This window comes from Anabrus simplex, chromosome 4, assembly GCF_040414725.1.
Source record: "Anabrus simplex isolate iqAnaSimp1 chromosome 4, ASM4041472v1, whole genome shotgun sequence".
NCBI lineage: Eukaryota > Metazoa > Arthropoda > Insecta > Orthoptera > Tettigoniidae > Anabrus > Anabrus simplex.
In genome coordinates this window covers 290682860-290698299 of record NC_090268.1, presented here as the reverse complement: position 1 = coordinate 290698299, position 15440 = coordinate 290682860, and the positions used below count along the sequence as shown (strand labels likewise).

At 36.6% G+C, this 15440-nt stretch overlaps 1 protein-coding gene across 3 annotated transcripts in view; it reads right to left on the bottom strand.

Moving 5' to 3' along the window:
• Positions 1 to 10145: 10145 nt before the first annotated feature.
• The window catches only part of mrn (general transcription factor IIH subunit 4 marionette), a 127751-nt gene continuing 122456 nt past the window's right edge, over positions 10146 to 15440 (bottom strand). For 2 of the 3 annotated variants that reach the window (XR_010859973.2, XM_067146472.2), the window contains one exon: positions 10146 to 10926. The gene's annotated coding sequence lies outside the window, so the exon portion shown is untranslated. Of the gene's footprint in view, positions 10927 to 11800; positions 12206 to 15440 lie in introns of those variants that run through there. The other variant, XR_010859974.2, reaches the window with a different exon arrangement.

The window sequence follows — 15440 nt, the reverse complement described above, 5'->3', positions numbered from 1 at the left end:
AATTACAAGAATCACTTTATGGCACTTGCATGAAGATGTCAGAAGACAATTTTGGCTTATTTCTTGGGCTCTGTATTTTTTCTGATTAACTTAGACATAATATTTGTCCTGTGTGGTTTTGTATTTTCTATCTTATTCTTTTCTTATTCTTCCCTTTGTGTCTACACAGGGTCTAAAACAAACCAGAAATTGTGTCCCCAGGTTAAAAAAAAACCTGTACGTTACATCCTGTGTTAACTTCACAGATACGCAAGCTACATACCGTAATTCTCTAGAATTAAAGGATGTCCATACACATTAATGAATTGTATGTATTTACTAAGGAGAAATATTTCATGGATATATTGAACATGCTACAGCATATGATGGCATCATGCCAAATGCCAGAGATAAGTGCTTCAAACTGATCCAATTTGTTGCATATCTTCATGAAATTATATTAAATTAATCAAAATTATAGAAATAGCCTATATAGTTTTTACAGGGTGCTTTACGTCGCACCAACACAGATACTGTAGGATTTATGGCAACAATGGAATAGGCAAGGGGTAGGAGTTGGAGGGAAGTGGCCATGGCCTTAATTAAGATACAGCCCCAGCATTTGCCAGTAATATGTATTATATAGTGTTAGGAACAATCTGCTATCAGGCTGCTATAACACAACATGCTAGGCATGAAGGGTGAATTTAAAATAGTCGATATTTAGCTAGCTTGTTAAAAAAATTATAATAATCTGGCGCAACCCTTGTGGGACGGATACAACTTACGTGCTTCAAAATTCCTCCCTCAAAATCGTAAACAACCGTTGAAGATCCAACGTGGGATGTAACTTACCTGCTCCCTTATGAACAATATTTCTATTCAATAGGATATCTTGATTAAAAAATCAAATTTATATTGTTTCATGTTTCTCCCACAGGTCTGCATCATGGGAGATGGGCAACAACGTGAAGTAGGAAATTATTTATAGGGGGGGGAATACAGTGGGAATTATATGCCATGTGACCGCTATGTTAGCTATGAAGGTAATGCAGGAATCCTGAAAAGTAATGGCTAATGGGGTTCTGGTGAAAAAGGCACATTGGGTGTGGCTGGCCAATGGTGGATTAAGTGTCTTTCAAGACATATACCGGTACGAGCCTTGGACTGAAGAACTCAAGACGATGACAACAGCTCAGTATGTATGACGACTTACAGCCCAAAGCCTCACCAGCTACAAAACCCTAATCAAGGCTTAGCTGCCAGATTGGAACCTTCAATGTTTTAACACAGACAAATAAAACTGAAGGGATAACTGATATGATGGAAAGGATAAAAATTTGCATCATGGGAATGAGCGAAACAAAATGGAAGACGACAGAAATAAGACATCTCCAACTAGATACAAACCATCCTGGTTGGAAATAACTTAAGTCTATAAACAGAGAGGGCTTTATAGCTCATAATGATATAAACATTTGTAGCCAGGTTGAATTTGTCAGTGACAGAATAATTGAAATGTGGACAGATATCATGCAATTCAGATCTATGTTCCATAAGCAGACATGTTCAAATGAAGAAAAATAAGACTTCCTGATTAACTTGGAGTAGCATATGGACTGTAAAATTTCATCGTAATGGGAGATTTTAATGCTCAGGTTGGATGAGACAGACTGGGCTATGAATCCTCTCTGGGGCTTGATGGAATAAGGACTAGGACTACACAGGGAGAACATCATCTAGATCTGTGTGTGAGAATCAGTATAGTTGTGAGTAACAATTGATTCAAGAAAAGGGACTTGCACAAAACCACAAGATATAGCTGGGATGATAAAGATGGAACTGTGATTTGTTACATAATCACAGACCAACAAAACTGGAAGGTAGTAAGTGATGTCAAAGTAATCCCAACTGAAATCTGGATGGAACCACAGGCTGTTAGTTACAAATATCACAACGAGAAAAACCTTCTAAAGTCCCCAACAAAAGAACACCAAAAATAAAAAAATGGAGACTTTCTGGCCCAAGAGTGAAAGAAATGTTTCAAGAGAATATTCAGAAGATATTGCCAAAAGAAGACCTGAGATCTCCAAATGAGGAATATGACAACCTGAAGAGAGCAATGGTGAAGACAGCAGAGAGAGTAGGCCGATGACAATCAAATAAGAAAATACACAGAAATAGCATTATGGAATTATGATGTAAAAGCTGCTGTCAAAGCTAGAAATGGCAAAAGAAGAGCTTAATACCATGCCAGAGTACAAGGAACCTGTGTGAAATTGAGGATAAAAAGACTGCAGGTCAAAGGCAAAGTAGATGTTGAAAAACAGAAATGTAATGATGATCTTACAAACAGAACAGGGCAAAATGAACACAAGAAGCTCCTGTATAGCACTGTAAAAAATAAACTAAATTATAAGAACACCATCAACACAATAGAGCTCTGAAATAGAGAGGTAACCAGAAACAAAAAAGGAATATTACAGGAAGATCACAATATGAAGATAAAGTTGGAATTCAAGAGGACAAATTGAGGCAAATATTCATTTATAGGAAGTAAATTATAAGAACACCATCAACACAATAGAGCTCTGAAATAGAGAGGTAACCAGAAACAAAAAAGGAATATTACAGGAAGATCACAATATGAAGATAAAGTTGGAATTCAAGAGGACAAATTGAGGCAAATATTCATTTATAGGAAGGGGAGTTAGGGACTGGAAAAACTTACCAAGAAAGATGTTCAATAAATTTCCAATTTCTTTGAAATTATTTAGGAAAAGGCTAGGAAAACAACAGGTAGGGAATGTGCAACCTGGGCAACTGCCCTAAATGCAAATCAGTATTGATTCATTGATTGTAATACATGATTGCAGGAAGTTTGACCTGGTTGGAAATGGAGTCAGCAATAACTAAAATGAGAAGCAAGTCTGCTGGACTGTAGACATGATCAAGGCACCTGGAAAATTTACAACAAATATTATGGTTGTAAAGAGTACTATATAAAATTTGGGAAGAAAATGAAATCCTAGTGACTAGCGGAAAAGCATGATCATTCCACTATTTAAGAAAGGTGACCAAAATAACTGAATAAATATAGAGGTATAACCCCTCTATCTCATGGATTAAAATATACTACTTCATCCTGCAGAGAAAAAACAGAAAGCTTGTTGATACTAAACTTGAGGAAGAACAACATGGATTTAGACCAGACAGATCAACTGTAGACGTATTTTCTTTTTACAAGAATGCTCTTTGAAAAATATTGGGATAAGAATAAAATGGTTACAGTTGTATTTTTGGACACTGAAAAAGCATATGATCACAGCATGTAAGCACATATGGTAATATATGAGGTGTAAAGAAGTGGCAGATGAGATTAGAGCTCGAGTTGAACAACTGTTGGTTGGAATAATAACAGTAAGTTATTTATTAAATAGACCACCTAATCAATACAAAGTCTAGCTTTGGATGATTTACATAGATTTGTTAACTAATAGTAGTACATGTTTCGCCTTGTATGAAGGCATCATCAGCCATTGTCTTAACCTTAGATTGAAAATAAGCGTCTAATTAACATGTAATAATGAAATGAATTTTAAAAATCTTGAAGAGATTTGAAGTAAAATAACATTAAAAATAACAATGATGGTTTAAAAATAGAATAGAAGTTGAAGAACAGTTTTAAATTGGATCTCTATGGACCATCTCAAATTTGAAGCAATGCTCAAATGTTGCAAAAATGTGAGTTTGTTGAAATTCTAGTTGAAAAGGCATATAATAGTGGAATCATTTGACGATGACGAAGATAACTTGTAATGTTACGAGTTAAAAGTATTTGCAACAGTAGACTTCTTACTACTTACTGTTATTATTCCAATCAAATATCATCGATACGGACCAAAAATGATATTTATTACATGTAATTGAACAACTGTATCGAGAAACAAAGAGCTGTGTACAAATTCAAGGAGGCTGGGCAATTTCTTTTGAAGCCAATAGCAGAGTCAAACAAGTCTATTGCCACTTCGCTTTATTATTATATTGTATGAGGTTATAAAAGGAGCAAAAAGGAAACAAGCACACATGAGCACACACACATGCTTGTATTTTGCGATGATGTTACCCTATGGGGTGAGAGAAAAGCAGAAGTACACGCTAAACCAGATATTTAGCAAGAAGAATTTGAAAGAATGGGACTGATTATCAGCCAAACTAAAACAGCTGGTTTGGTGATCACTCAAAATCCTGAAGCAATCCACCAATGAGCACTGTACCGGGAGGTACACCCTAACGCCACGCATTTAAATCTTGCGCTTAAAAATGAACTCCTCTACTGGAGGAACCATGAACTTGAAACTAGACCTACTTAAACCTTTACTCAGAAGATGTCACTACTGTAATTTAACGTAATTTTGTTATCGTGAAGTTTCCTGTACTGTGTGAATTTCTATTTGTTTTGTTTTCCCTTCATCAAGAAGTTTGAACTTTCTTCAATAGATGTCATTGCTAAAATCTATGATCATGCACCCTAGTGCGAAGTGAAAGAACTTTTGATTTAAAGAAGTTTTGTATTCATAAGTTTTTTTTTACTAAATGATGTTCATTTATTTTTGGGTTGGCAATATTTATCTTTTCTTTCTGCCAGTTTTGAATCTAGCCAATTCCTAATTTCTGTAATTAATTTTCCGCCTATCACAGGCTTCTTCCTCGATTCCGAATGTTACTTTTGAATTTAACCAATAAAGTGAGAGGGTGTGGCTGGTTTATTCATGAAAGGTCTCGAACTATCCCCGGGGGTTTATAAACTGCGGATTTTCACGTCTCTTGGCCATTTGATCGTCATCTAACTAAGTGTGTGTGTCAAGCAGCAGGCGGGAGGCGCCTCTTTCATCAGGCAGCAGTTCTTCAGCAAGGTAATGGCCATCTAACATCTTACTTTTTTGCTAGCTCCGCAGTTTAACCTGAGGGAAAGGTTCAAAACTTTAACCATGTAAACAACTTCTCTAAAATGTAAATCTCCTTTTGGCTCATGTAAAAATTTTCATAAATCTTTAACTGTAAATCAGGGATAGGGAGTGATGTACCCTCTCGAGCTCCCCTTCATCTTGGTTTGAGGTGACTATGTTTATCATTCTGTAGTGTGGTAAATTACCTTCTTATACGAGTCACCTCCATAGTTAGCCCTTGTTTCATCGGCCTAGTGCCCCTTAGGTTTTAAGAATGTATATTTAGGAGTGCAAGTACTCGCCTCCATTCAATTTGTGTTTCAGGCCATTTACTTAACCTGTTTCTTTCCGCAACGGCCCAATAGGTTGGGTAAAAGATACCCCTGTTTCAAATTGGTAAATAGTGCCTTGTAAGGCCTGGGATTAGTAGATTTTCATGTAATGTTGCATTGAGTAGGCTTTGGAGAACTGAGAACACGTTAGCTCTTTTCAAGTGTTGTAAAAGTGCCTCCGGGAGGCTTGATATTGTGTGCTGGGAGCAAGCGCTCCATGTATGGAGGGATTTCTGCCCTTGTGTAAATTTGTGCCTTTTGTAAATTTGAGCTAGGAGCTCAGGAACTGTAAAGTGAGGGCTTGAAGCCCAAGATCTGTTTATACCACCAATCTTGTCTTTCCTAGACTTGTTTATGAATTGCTACTTGTACCTGTTACATTGTTATTTGTTGATTTTTGAAATTCTAAAGAAATAAAACCTTTGTTAAAGTTTTAAATCAATTTGTGACACTGTAGTTAGACCCATTCACCTCGGCACCTTCTTTCACCTCTGCGTTCCGTGGGTAACCCCCTAACAAGTACAAAATGAAGAAGTGGATAATTATTAATAACTTCAAATACTCAGGAAGCTTTGTTTCTTTTGACAATACCATAACCCAAGAAAAAGGCAATAGGATACAAGCTGCATCAAAATTCTACCACACGTTTTGTCACCTACATTGAAACGACACATTTCCCTGAAGTTCCAAGATCACATCGTACAAAACATATCCTGTACCAATTCCAACTAATGGACTAGAAGCAGCAACTTTGACTGGACTTATGAAAACGTTCTTTTAGGCCACTGAAACAAAATTTCTCCATTCTTTTCTGCAAAAGACAAGGAGAGAGAAAATAAGAAATGCGAATATCTGGTAACAAACTGGACTGTACAGGAGTCTGGTGTAAACCTCACCATTAAGCAGATTATGATGGTATGGGCATATGAGAAGAATGGCTCCAAATAGGACCCCAAGAGCATATTACAAAAGGATTGTTGTTGGTAAGAGGCCCAGAGGAAGGCCTCGTGATGGTTGGGGGAAACAAAGTTTCAAAGACTTTTGCAAAACATGATGTATATTGGCAACAAAAATTAGAACATCACAGTGGATGGTCAGGATAAATTGGAGGTGGCTTGTTAACACTTGCACCCGGCTTGCTGGAGCTGGTAAGTGATGATGATGATGATGAGGATGATGATGATGATGATGATTCTGTTTCATGGTATTTAATAACTTTTTATAAGGACTTATACCTTCCTTCTGATACAGCATCATGAATATGAGAGCTGTTTCTTTATTACAGACAACTATTAATTATAACTGATACTTCTGAAGAGCAGTAAAAGCAGTGTACAAGTGGGGAGTGGTGACGCTGAAATATTTTATACAAAAAAGGGTCTCAAGCAAGGAAGTGCACTGTCACCATTATTGTTTATTATATTGATGGATAAAATCATAAAACGCGTAAAACAGAGTATCAGTAGTGATGAAGTGAATGCTTTGGTATTTGCAGATGATGTGGTGATTTTGGAAAAGGAAGAAAAGGAAGTACAAAGGAGACTGGATATTTGGAATGAAAATTTGAAGGAGTTTGGAATGGTAATTAGTAAAAAGAAAACTGTAGTCATGCACTGTGGAAAAGAGAAAAAGAGAAGCCAAGTGAACATAGATGGAGAACGGTTTACATATCTGGGTAGCATTATAAATGGAAGTAATGGAATCAACTCCGAAATTAAAGTAAATGTACATTTTATCATCAAGTCAGAGAGCTTTTACGGGATGACAAAATGCCCAAGAGAACAAAATTAACATTATATAAACAGTATTTCATACCAATTGTAACATACGGACTAGAAATGCTGGTAACTAATAAGAGACAAGATAGTAAGATCCAAGCAGTAGAAATGAAATTTTTAAGAATATCAGTTAAAAAGACATGAGATGGAATTCAAAATATTAAAATCAGAGAAGAGCCGAATATAGAAGCGTTAGTACAGAAGATACAGGAAGCAAGACTGAGATGGTTCGGACATGTAAAAAGAATGGGAAAGGAATGGGTAGCAAGAAAGTAATTGGAAAGAGAAGTTAAGGGAAAGAGACCAGTTGAAAGACCGAGAAGAAGGTTGATGGATCGGATTTGGAAGGACATTAGAGAAGCTGGATTGGACGTGACGGAAGTAATGGAGCAGGAAAAGTGGAAGGATGGAAAGGAGTGGAGGAGGCTTGTAAACCACACCCGGGCGACTGGAGTGGGACATTGATGATGATGATGATGATGATGATGATGATGATGATGATGATGATGATGATGATGATGATGACGACGACTTCTGAAAACCGTAAAAGTAGTTAGTGGGATATAAAGCCAATAACACTGTTATTATTAAAACCGATACAAAAGAGAGAACTCTACGAAACATCTACAGTCCCTCAATATAGTCCCAGTGATGAGGTAGTATCCCTGTGTAGGAGTGCCCCTTCTCTGGATGGAGAAAATGGAATGGTCTATTGCCTGCAGAACTTCTGGTACAGTTCAGAAGTGGATGCCACAAAGTGATTTCTTCATCTATGGTATAAAAATCATAGGGGCTTAATTCCAGGGAGTACTGTGGATGACAGAGCCCTTCCCAGCCCCACTGAGTGAAATCAGCCACTGATTGCATGACATGCATCCAAGTTACAATAATTGAAATTTATACGGGTCCTCCTATTCAGTACAAAGACATTTATTAATGCGAATTAATCGTATGTCGTTCACATGAGGTACTAGTTTCGGCACTGAACTTGTGCCATCATCAGCCAACGAGTCAAATCAGGCAAACACAATAAGACTTTAAAACAACTTTAAAACACACTGTAAAACCTGCACAGATGAATATTAAATAAAATATGGTACACGATGATATTGCACTTCAGTATAAAATCCTTTTAAAATGACGATGACTCCGTTGTTGTATACACTTGGTGGTTTGTCCAGCTTGTATATGTCTTTAGTTCTTTGATCTTGTTGAAATTATGCTGTAGAGTTTAATGTCATGTGGAGTTAACACTGTGTTTGATCTGTGGTTTGGTTCCGAAAAATAAACATGCATGTTATGAACTTGGTGAGACCCAAAGAATTAACTCTCACTTCAATAGGATGTTTTGGAACCTGGAGAAGAAATTAAAAGACAAATTAGGCAAAAGATAGGAAGGAAAGACTAAAAAGAAATATCTAGAAATGACGAGAAATGACTAGAAACGAACTCACCTTGAGCAGCCTGTTTGATCGGCAGACGGAGCTGAATATTGTATTGAATAGGAGGACTCCTATAAATTTCAATTATTGTAATCCCACTTCAATACGGATCAAGAAATTTCTAAATATCAATGCACTCAAGTGTTGTCCTATAACATTATGGGAGGCGTCTGCAGAAAGTGTTGTCACTTCTTGTGCAACACTGGCCACAGTTAATGTTCTAAAAATGGATGGTAACGCAGCACATTCACAGTCTGTCCTTTTTGTACAGTATGCATTAAGATAACTCCTTTTAGTTGTACACAAGAATCACCCCATCAGTTTCACAATGTTGGGGTTCTGACGCACTTTTGACTTTTATGGGTACCTATAATGACACCATTCCTTCAACTGACGTTTCAGTTTGGACTTGTATGATCGGGCCCCCATGTCTCATCCATCATTATGATACAGCATACGAAAATCTCCCCTTTGCACTCATAGCATCCGAAGCAGGTTTGCACGCATCACACTGTCATTTCTGCAATTTCTTCAAATAGTGCGGAACCCATTGTGATGTAATTTTTCTCAAGCTAAAGCACTCTTTCAGAATATGAAACACAGTTTTAGGCATGATGTCTGTCTCTTAGGTTAATTCACAAACTGTCTGGATTGTGTTCATTCCCAGCAATCCACCAAATGGTTGCACATCCTCGTATAATAACGTGACCTCCGAAGAGGCCTGGCACAGGTCTTTCAATTTGACGCCGTATAGGAGGTGACCTGTGGGTCTGAGAGAATTGGGCCCTACCTATGATGAATTCTAATTCTGAAGATGGCACACACACCCAGCCCCCAAGCCATTGGAATTAACCAATTAAGGTTTAAATCCCCATCCCGGCCAGGAATCAAACCCAGAACCCTCTGGACCAAAGGCCAGCACGCTAACCATTTAGCCATGGAGCCGGACACATCCTCGCAACTGACACCAAGGTGACCCTGGTTGAGGCATGTTGGCCACACGCTGTCGTCCACCATTGAAGGCTCTTACCCACTGTGCCATCGTTCTGTAATGCAACGCCGAATCCCTACATACCTCACAAAGACCTTCATGGTACAATTGTGCTGTACAACCACTGACACATTTAATTATAACCCAGCTATGTTGTTCCAGTTTTGAGAACATTTTGGATACTGACTGTTCAATCAGTCTCTCACAGACAATACTATTCTTCGCAGCGCAGTGCAATTACAAAGCGCTGGATGGGCGATTCTATGTGCTGTGAGGTAGGTTGGGTACCACCCTAACGTGTGTATATGCGAGAAACACTGATTCTGTTTAATGGAGATATACAACAGTATTGCCACTAATAAAGAGACATCCCTTATATTTAAATTCAAGGAAGTCTGAAAATACTGATTATCAGTAGCACCATTCTCAGGATGCAAACATCAATCATTCATGAAAGAGTACCTTTTCCCACCACTCAAAATAATTTAGGTTGGAAAAGATTAACTTTTCAAATCAATTGGTCAACTTTACATAGCTAAAATAAAATCATACATACATACATACATACATACATACATACATACATACTGAAATACAGTCCATTCAGAAATTCTGTCAGGCTAGAGAAGAATTTTTTAAAAAAATTAAAAAGCAGAAATTACATTCAACATAATTTCTCTTCATTATTTGATTGTAAAACATTGCTACAGCTGTGGCAGATATCAAACATAATTATGAAACAACACTCATGTAAATTCAGTATTAAAAGCTACATACAGATCATGGAAAACCAGTCCATGGATTATTCCGAACATTCAGTAAAACACCTCCACAGCCTGGTATTATTGCTTCCTTCTACAACACACATAGTCCCTTCGACTAGACAGTCACTTTGGGTAATGTAAACATAAAATGTCTCATTCCATCGCATACCCTGTAATATCTCCTTCATGAAGTTCTGCATACTAATATAGGTCATGTAGCTTCACATATGCAGTGTACATTGCTACTGAGCAGTTCAATGTCACTATATTAATATTTCTTCCAAAATTAATACAATCACACACAACTTAATGATTCTCTTGGTTCCTACAAGTCTTCACAATTAATTATTTGTTGTACTGTTCAATATCATAGCACTTGATAACAAAAACAAACAGATATGATGTTGATTCGACTTCACAGAGATGATATTTGTAACTTACCTATGTTTACATCTCTAAAGAAAATAAATTGGAAATCTAAAACTTCAACTTGACAGTGAAAATATCGAAGACACAGCTGAGCAGAGAACAAAAATGCAAGAATTAGCACTATTTTCATAGTGTATTTCACTGCCTTCACCTGAGGTAAAAAATCACAGTTAGGTTGCCAATCATCTTCTCTTCTGAAATAAGTTACAGAAATTATGGATGAATATATTCCATACTTCTGTTTTGCATTCAGGAACAGCACCTGAAAAATAGGAAAGGAGCACTATGAGCGGAGACCACAATATACAATGTTTAATATAAAAGCATACCTGCCAACTTTTAGAACTCAAAAATAGGAAGTTTTTAAATGCTTGGATTTCATCACGTACATTGAGCCACGGTCTCGATGAAAAAAGGACAAGATAAAAGGCATAAATATTTACAGTTACAATGCGACTTGACCATTAAATTTAAAATCTTAAACTAAGAAAACAAAAAAGGTTACAAGAAATTGTACCTAATCATTCTCATTTATGACAAACATACAAATAATATTTAAATCACACCGACATACAGAATAAAATGCATAATAGTTTCCTTTATTAGACTGTAAAATGAACGGAAATTCAATTTTATAGGTATCACTGAACACCTGAAGATAACGTTTATGTTTTGTGGCCATAACGTGAAGAGAAAATACCAGAAACTGTCACCGACACAACTCTCTGAAATACATTCAAGTCAATAAAATTATGAAGTAAGAATGAACCCTGAAATACGTGAAACTACTACATACAAAACAGATCAATATGTCTCACACAGTATTACGACTTCGACAGGGGGAAAAGCAGAGAACCGCAAGGAAAAAAAACACGTGGCCTACACCTCCAATGAAACTACGCACAGAACAATGTTAAAGAGCGCGTGAACCACACAATGTATAGATAAGAAAAGTGTTTTTCCACCAATCAATACACAATTTATTTTAAACTAGTACCACACAATAACAAACACATTCTTTTGTCCCGATTAATTAATGGAAGAAAAAACAATAAAACTTTTGTATCCACCTATTCAATACATTAAAAGCAATTATAAAATGAAAATTAAAATTATAAAATTAGAATAAGGTTTTAACGGTTGAAACTTAATTATTATTTTCAATAAGACGACGTAATATACAAACATTTTAATATTTAAGAGATTTATCAAAGCTTATTATGGGTAAGTCTGTCAAGTGCAAACCATAAGTGTAAGTTCTAAAACAACGTTATCATTCAACCCTGTAAGAATATTTATAGCTGAAGATGTTCAAAATATGAACGGAACATGTCCTATGTTTTAATATTTAAGCAAAAAAATAAGGATGAGATCCTAATTTTATAATTGCTTTTAATGTATTGAATAGGTGGATACAAAAGTTTTATTGTTTTTTCTTTAATAGACTTTCAATACGGAAAAATGAGGATAGTCTCTTGCAATAATTAACGGAATCCGTGGCCTCTCTTGCTTGTAGGACGAGTGCTGTCCCGAATTCCCAGCTGTAAGGCAAACACACTGCTACAGTGAGAGGGAATCGTGATACACGAATGCTATACATTCGCCAAATAAAGCATCAAATAAATACGCTTGAAAATGAGGTTGCATAAATTACACAAGCACATAAGAATTTAACCTAGGGGAAGAGTATTGACCGTACTGGAGGTTATATTGTTAAAAAATAGGAAGAGGTAAAATTAAATCGGAAAGCCGGAAGAAAAGTTAAAAAACTGAAAGTTTCTGGGTAAATGAAAAGGGCTGGTAGGTATGTAAAAGAAAGTAAATACACAAATCAGATGTGAATACTGAGGTTCAATTATAGCAAAAAGAAGAAATTGTGCAAACTGAAATGTTTTTTCTAGGGCACATCAAAACCAAGATGAGATGGAACAAATGAGTGGGAGAGAAGGGAGGAAGGCATGTGTTATTTGGTTTGTACTTGAAATAAATATTACAAATACATTAGGCTAGGATGACAAAATAGTGGGGATGTGGTTTAATGTGCAGAAGAAAAGATCACCAGAGTAGCAAAAGAGAAAGCAAAAACTTTGTTGAACCATAATAAATTATGTACAAAATGACAAGGAAAAGTTTTTTATTTTTAATACCATTTGCTTTACGTCGCACCAACAAAGATAGGTATTATGGCAACGGTGGGATAGAAAAGGGCTAAGAGAAGGAAGGAAGCAACCGTGGCCTTAATTAAGGTAGAGCCCCAGCATTTGCCTGGTGTGAAAATGGGAAACCAAGGAAAAACATCTTCATGACTGCCGATAGTAGGGTTCGAACCCACTATCTCCCGAATGTAAGCTAACAGCTGCCCGACCCTAACTGCACAGCCAACTCAATCGTTAAATACTGATATAAGAAATGTAAATTAGTCTAATTTACAGTGGGAGGGAAAGAGGAGGACGAAGATTTTAATCACAGTGTATAAATATTTCTGATCAACTCAATGAAATGTGCAATAAACCACATACAGATATGACAAAAGCCACATATAAATTTAAAAATTTAAAAAGAAAACAGCTTTGGAGTTCAACATGAATATTTATCTTAAAACCTTAACCATATGACTTACAGTTTTATGTGGGTTCCAAACCATTGGGACATGACTTTCCAGTTAAAAATCTTACTTGTATTGACCAGGATGCAATCTGTGCCACCTTGTTAAGGAAAGAGACAAAGTCACACAGCTGTCATGTGATCATGACATAGTCCTAATGGAAGTTACAGAAAAATACAGAAAAGTAGCAGCAGCTAAGGAAATATTCACACAGAATATTCAAAATCAAATAATAACGATGGATGCACTTACGGAAGAAACACACATATGTAACTGTAAAACATACATGTGTACCATCCTAAATGATTACAGCAATTAAGCTTCAAATCCCTCATAACACAGTAACACCCTCTCATACCAGTGCCAAAAAATGGAGCCCATATATCAATTAGCAAAAAGCACAACAACAAAAAATACTCGATTGCAAGAGGCTACTGAAGTGCAAAACCATTAGCCCCCAGCACAAAATACATTTTTACAACGGTCTTCTTCAGTCCATACACAACAAGGTTACCAGATGTCCGTCTCCAGGGAGAGTTGTTGAATTTCGCCTTTGGTCCCTGTATTTAATAACTTGTCTCCAGAAATCTCTGGATTTTCAGTGTTAATTATTAGTATGCTTTTATGTGAACAGTAACATTCAATGACTTTTTAATTTGTCATTTTTATTAAATAAACCCATGAGCACTGTATTACTTATGATTTCCTTTCAGTGTACTCTCTGCTTGGAATCTCCTTGGTTTACTCCTTACAATTACTCATCATAGGCTTTTTGGATATAAGTAAATGTTAGTTCTACAATGTATAACTTCCTTTTTGTTAGCAGCAATTTGCAGTGTCTGTAAGTACATGGTACGCTTTGCAAGGTGGTGAATGTTACTTGAATACTTTATGCAGTTTGAAAATGTCTAAAAAACGCAAGTGTTCAGTAAGTGTTTTAATAAAAAAGGAGTTTCCTTTTATTGGTCAAGATGTAAATAAATCAGCTGCCATAAGCTCTTAGTGTGAGAGAGAGAGAGAGAGAGAGAGAGAGAGAGAGAGAGAGAGAGAGAGAGAGAGAGAGAGAAAGAGAAAAAGTATGTATGTCCCCTTAGTCCTGTTTCTTGATAGGGGTCAGGGATGAGGTACGATGAAATTATATGGTGTGTCTTTTTACGGCTGGGTGCTTTTCTTGTCATCAACCTCAGCTGAGGAGCTAATGAAGATGAAATTATTAATGCTGTTGCATGAAATTGGGTAAGGTGGTGGAAGGAATCAGCTGTGGCCTATGAATAGGAACTATCCTGGGAAACCACAGAAAACCATTTTCAGGAGAGCTGACGGTGGGGTTTGAACCCACTTGTCTCCCAAATGCAGAACATAGCTCCATAGCCGAAGCACGTTAACACATGCGACCACTCCGCTCAATATGTAAAATCAGTTGAAGAAGCAAAATCAACATGTACACTCAACCGTACAAAAATTGGCTGGCAAAATATTTAATTTTATATATTCTCGAAGTGCAAGGATATTCATAAACTGTGGATAGCCAGTAGATGAGGAGATGATATTTGGAATCCTATCATCTGCACAATATGTTCATTTAAAATAAGAGGATTTTGAAAGAAAGTATCCTCTGCGACAGCCCATTCTTGTACTGCTGAGTGTACATTCAAAAGTAGGCAACTATCAATATTTAACACACATAATTCTCCGACACACAGTACTATTGTGGTTTTTGCAAAAATAAAAGTTTTCCTCCAAAAACAGGCTAAATATTGTAATCTTAAAGAAGTAAATGGCCATTTTGGTCACACAGACGGCATTTCAATTAACAGGGTTTCAGTAAACAGAGGTTTTATTTATGTATTTATTTATTTATTTTACAATTTGCTTTATGCAGCACCGACACAGAAAGGTCCTACAGCAACGATGAGATAGGAAAGGGTTAGAAATGGGAAAGAAATGACCATGGCTTAAATTAAGGTACAGCCCCAGCATTCACATGGTGCAAGAATGGGAAACCACAGACAACCACCTTCAGGGCTGCTGACAGTGGGGTTCAAACCAACTATCTCCCAAATGCAAGCTGATAAGTTACACAACCTAAACCGCGCAGACACTTGTTCGGTCGACAGAGATTTCAAATGAATATTTTTAATATTGTATGAGCATTTTCATCCATTAACATG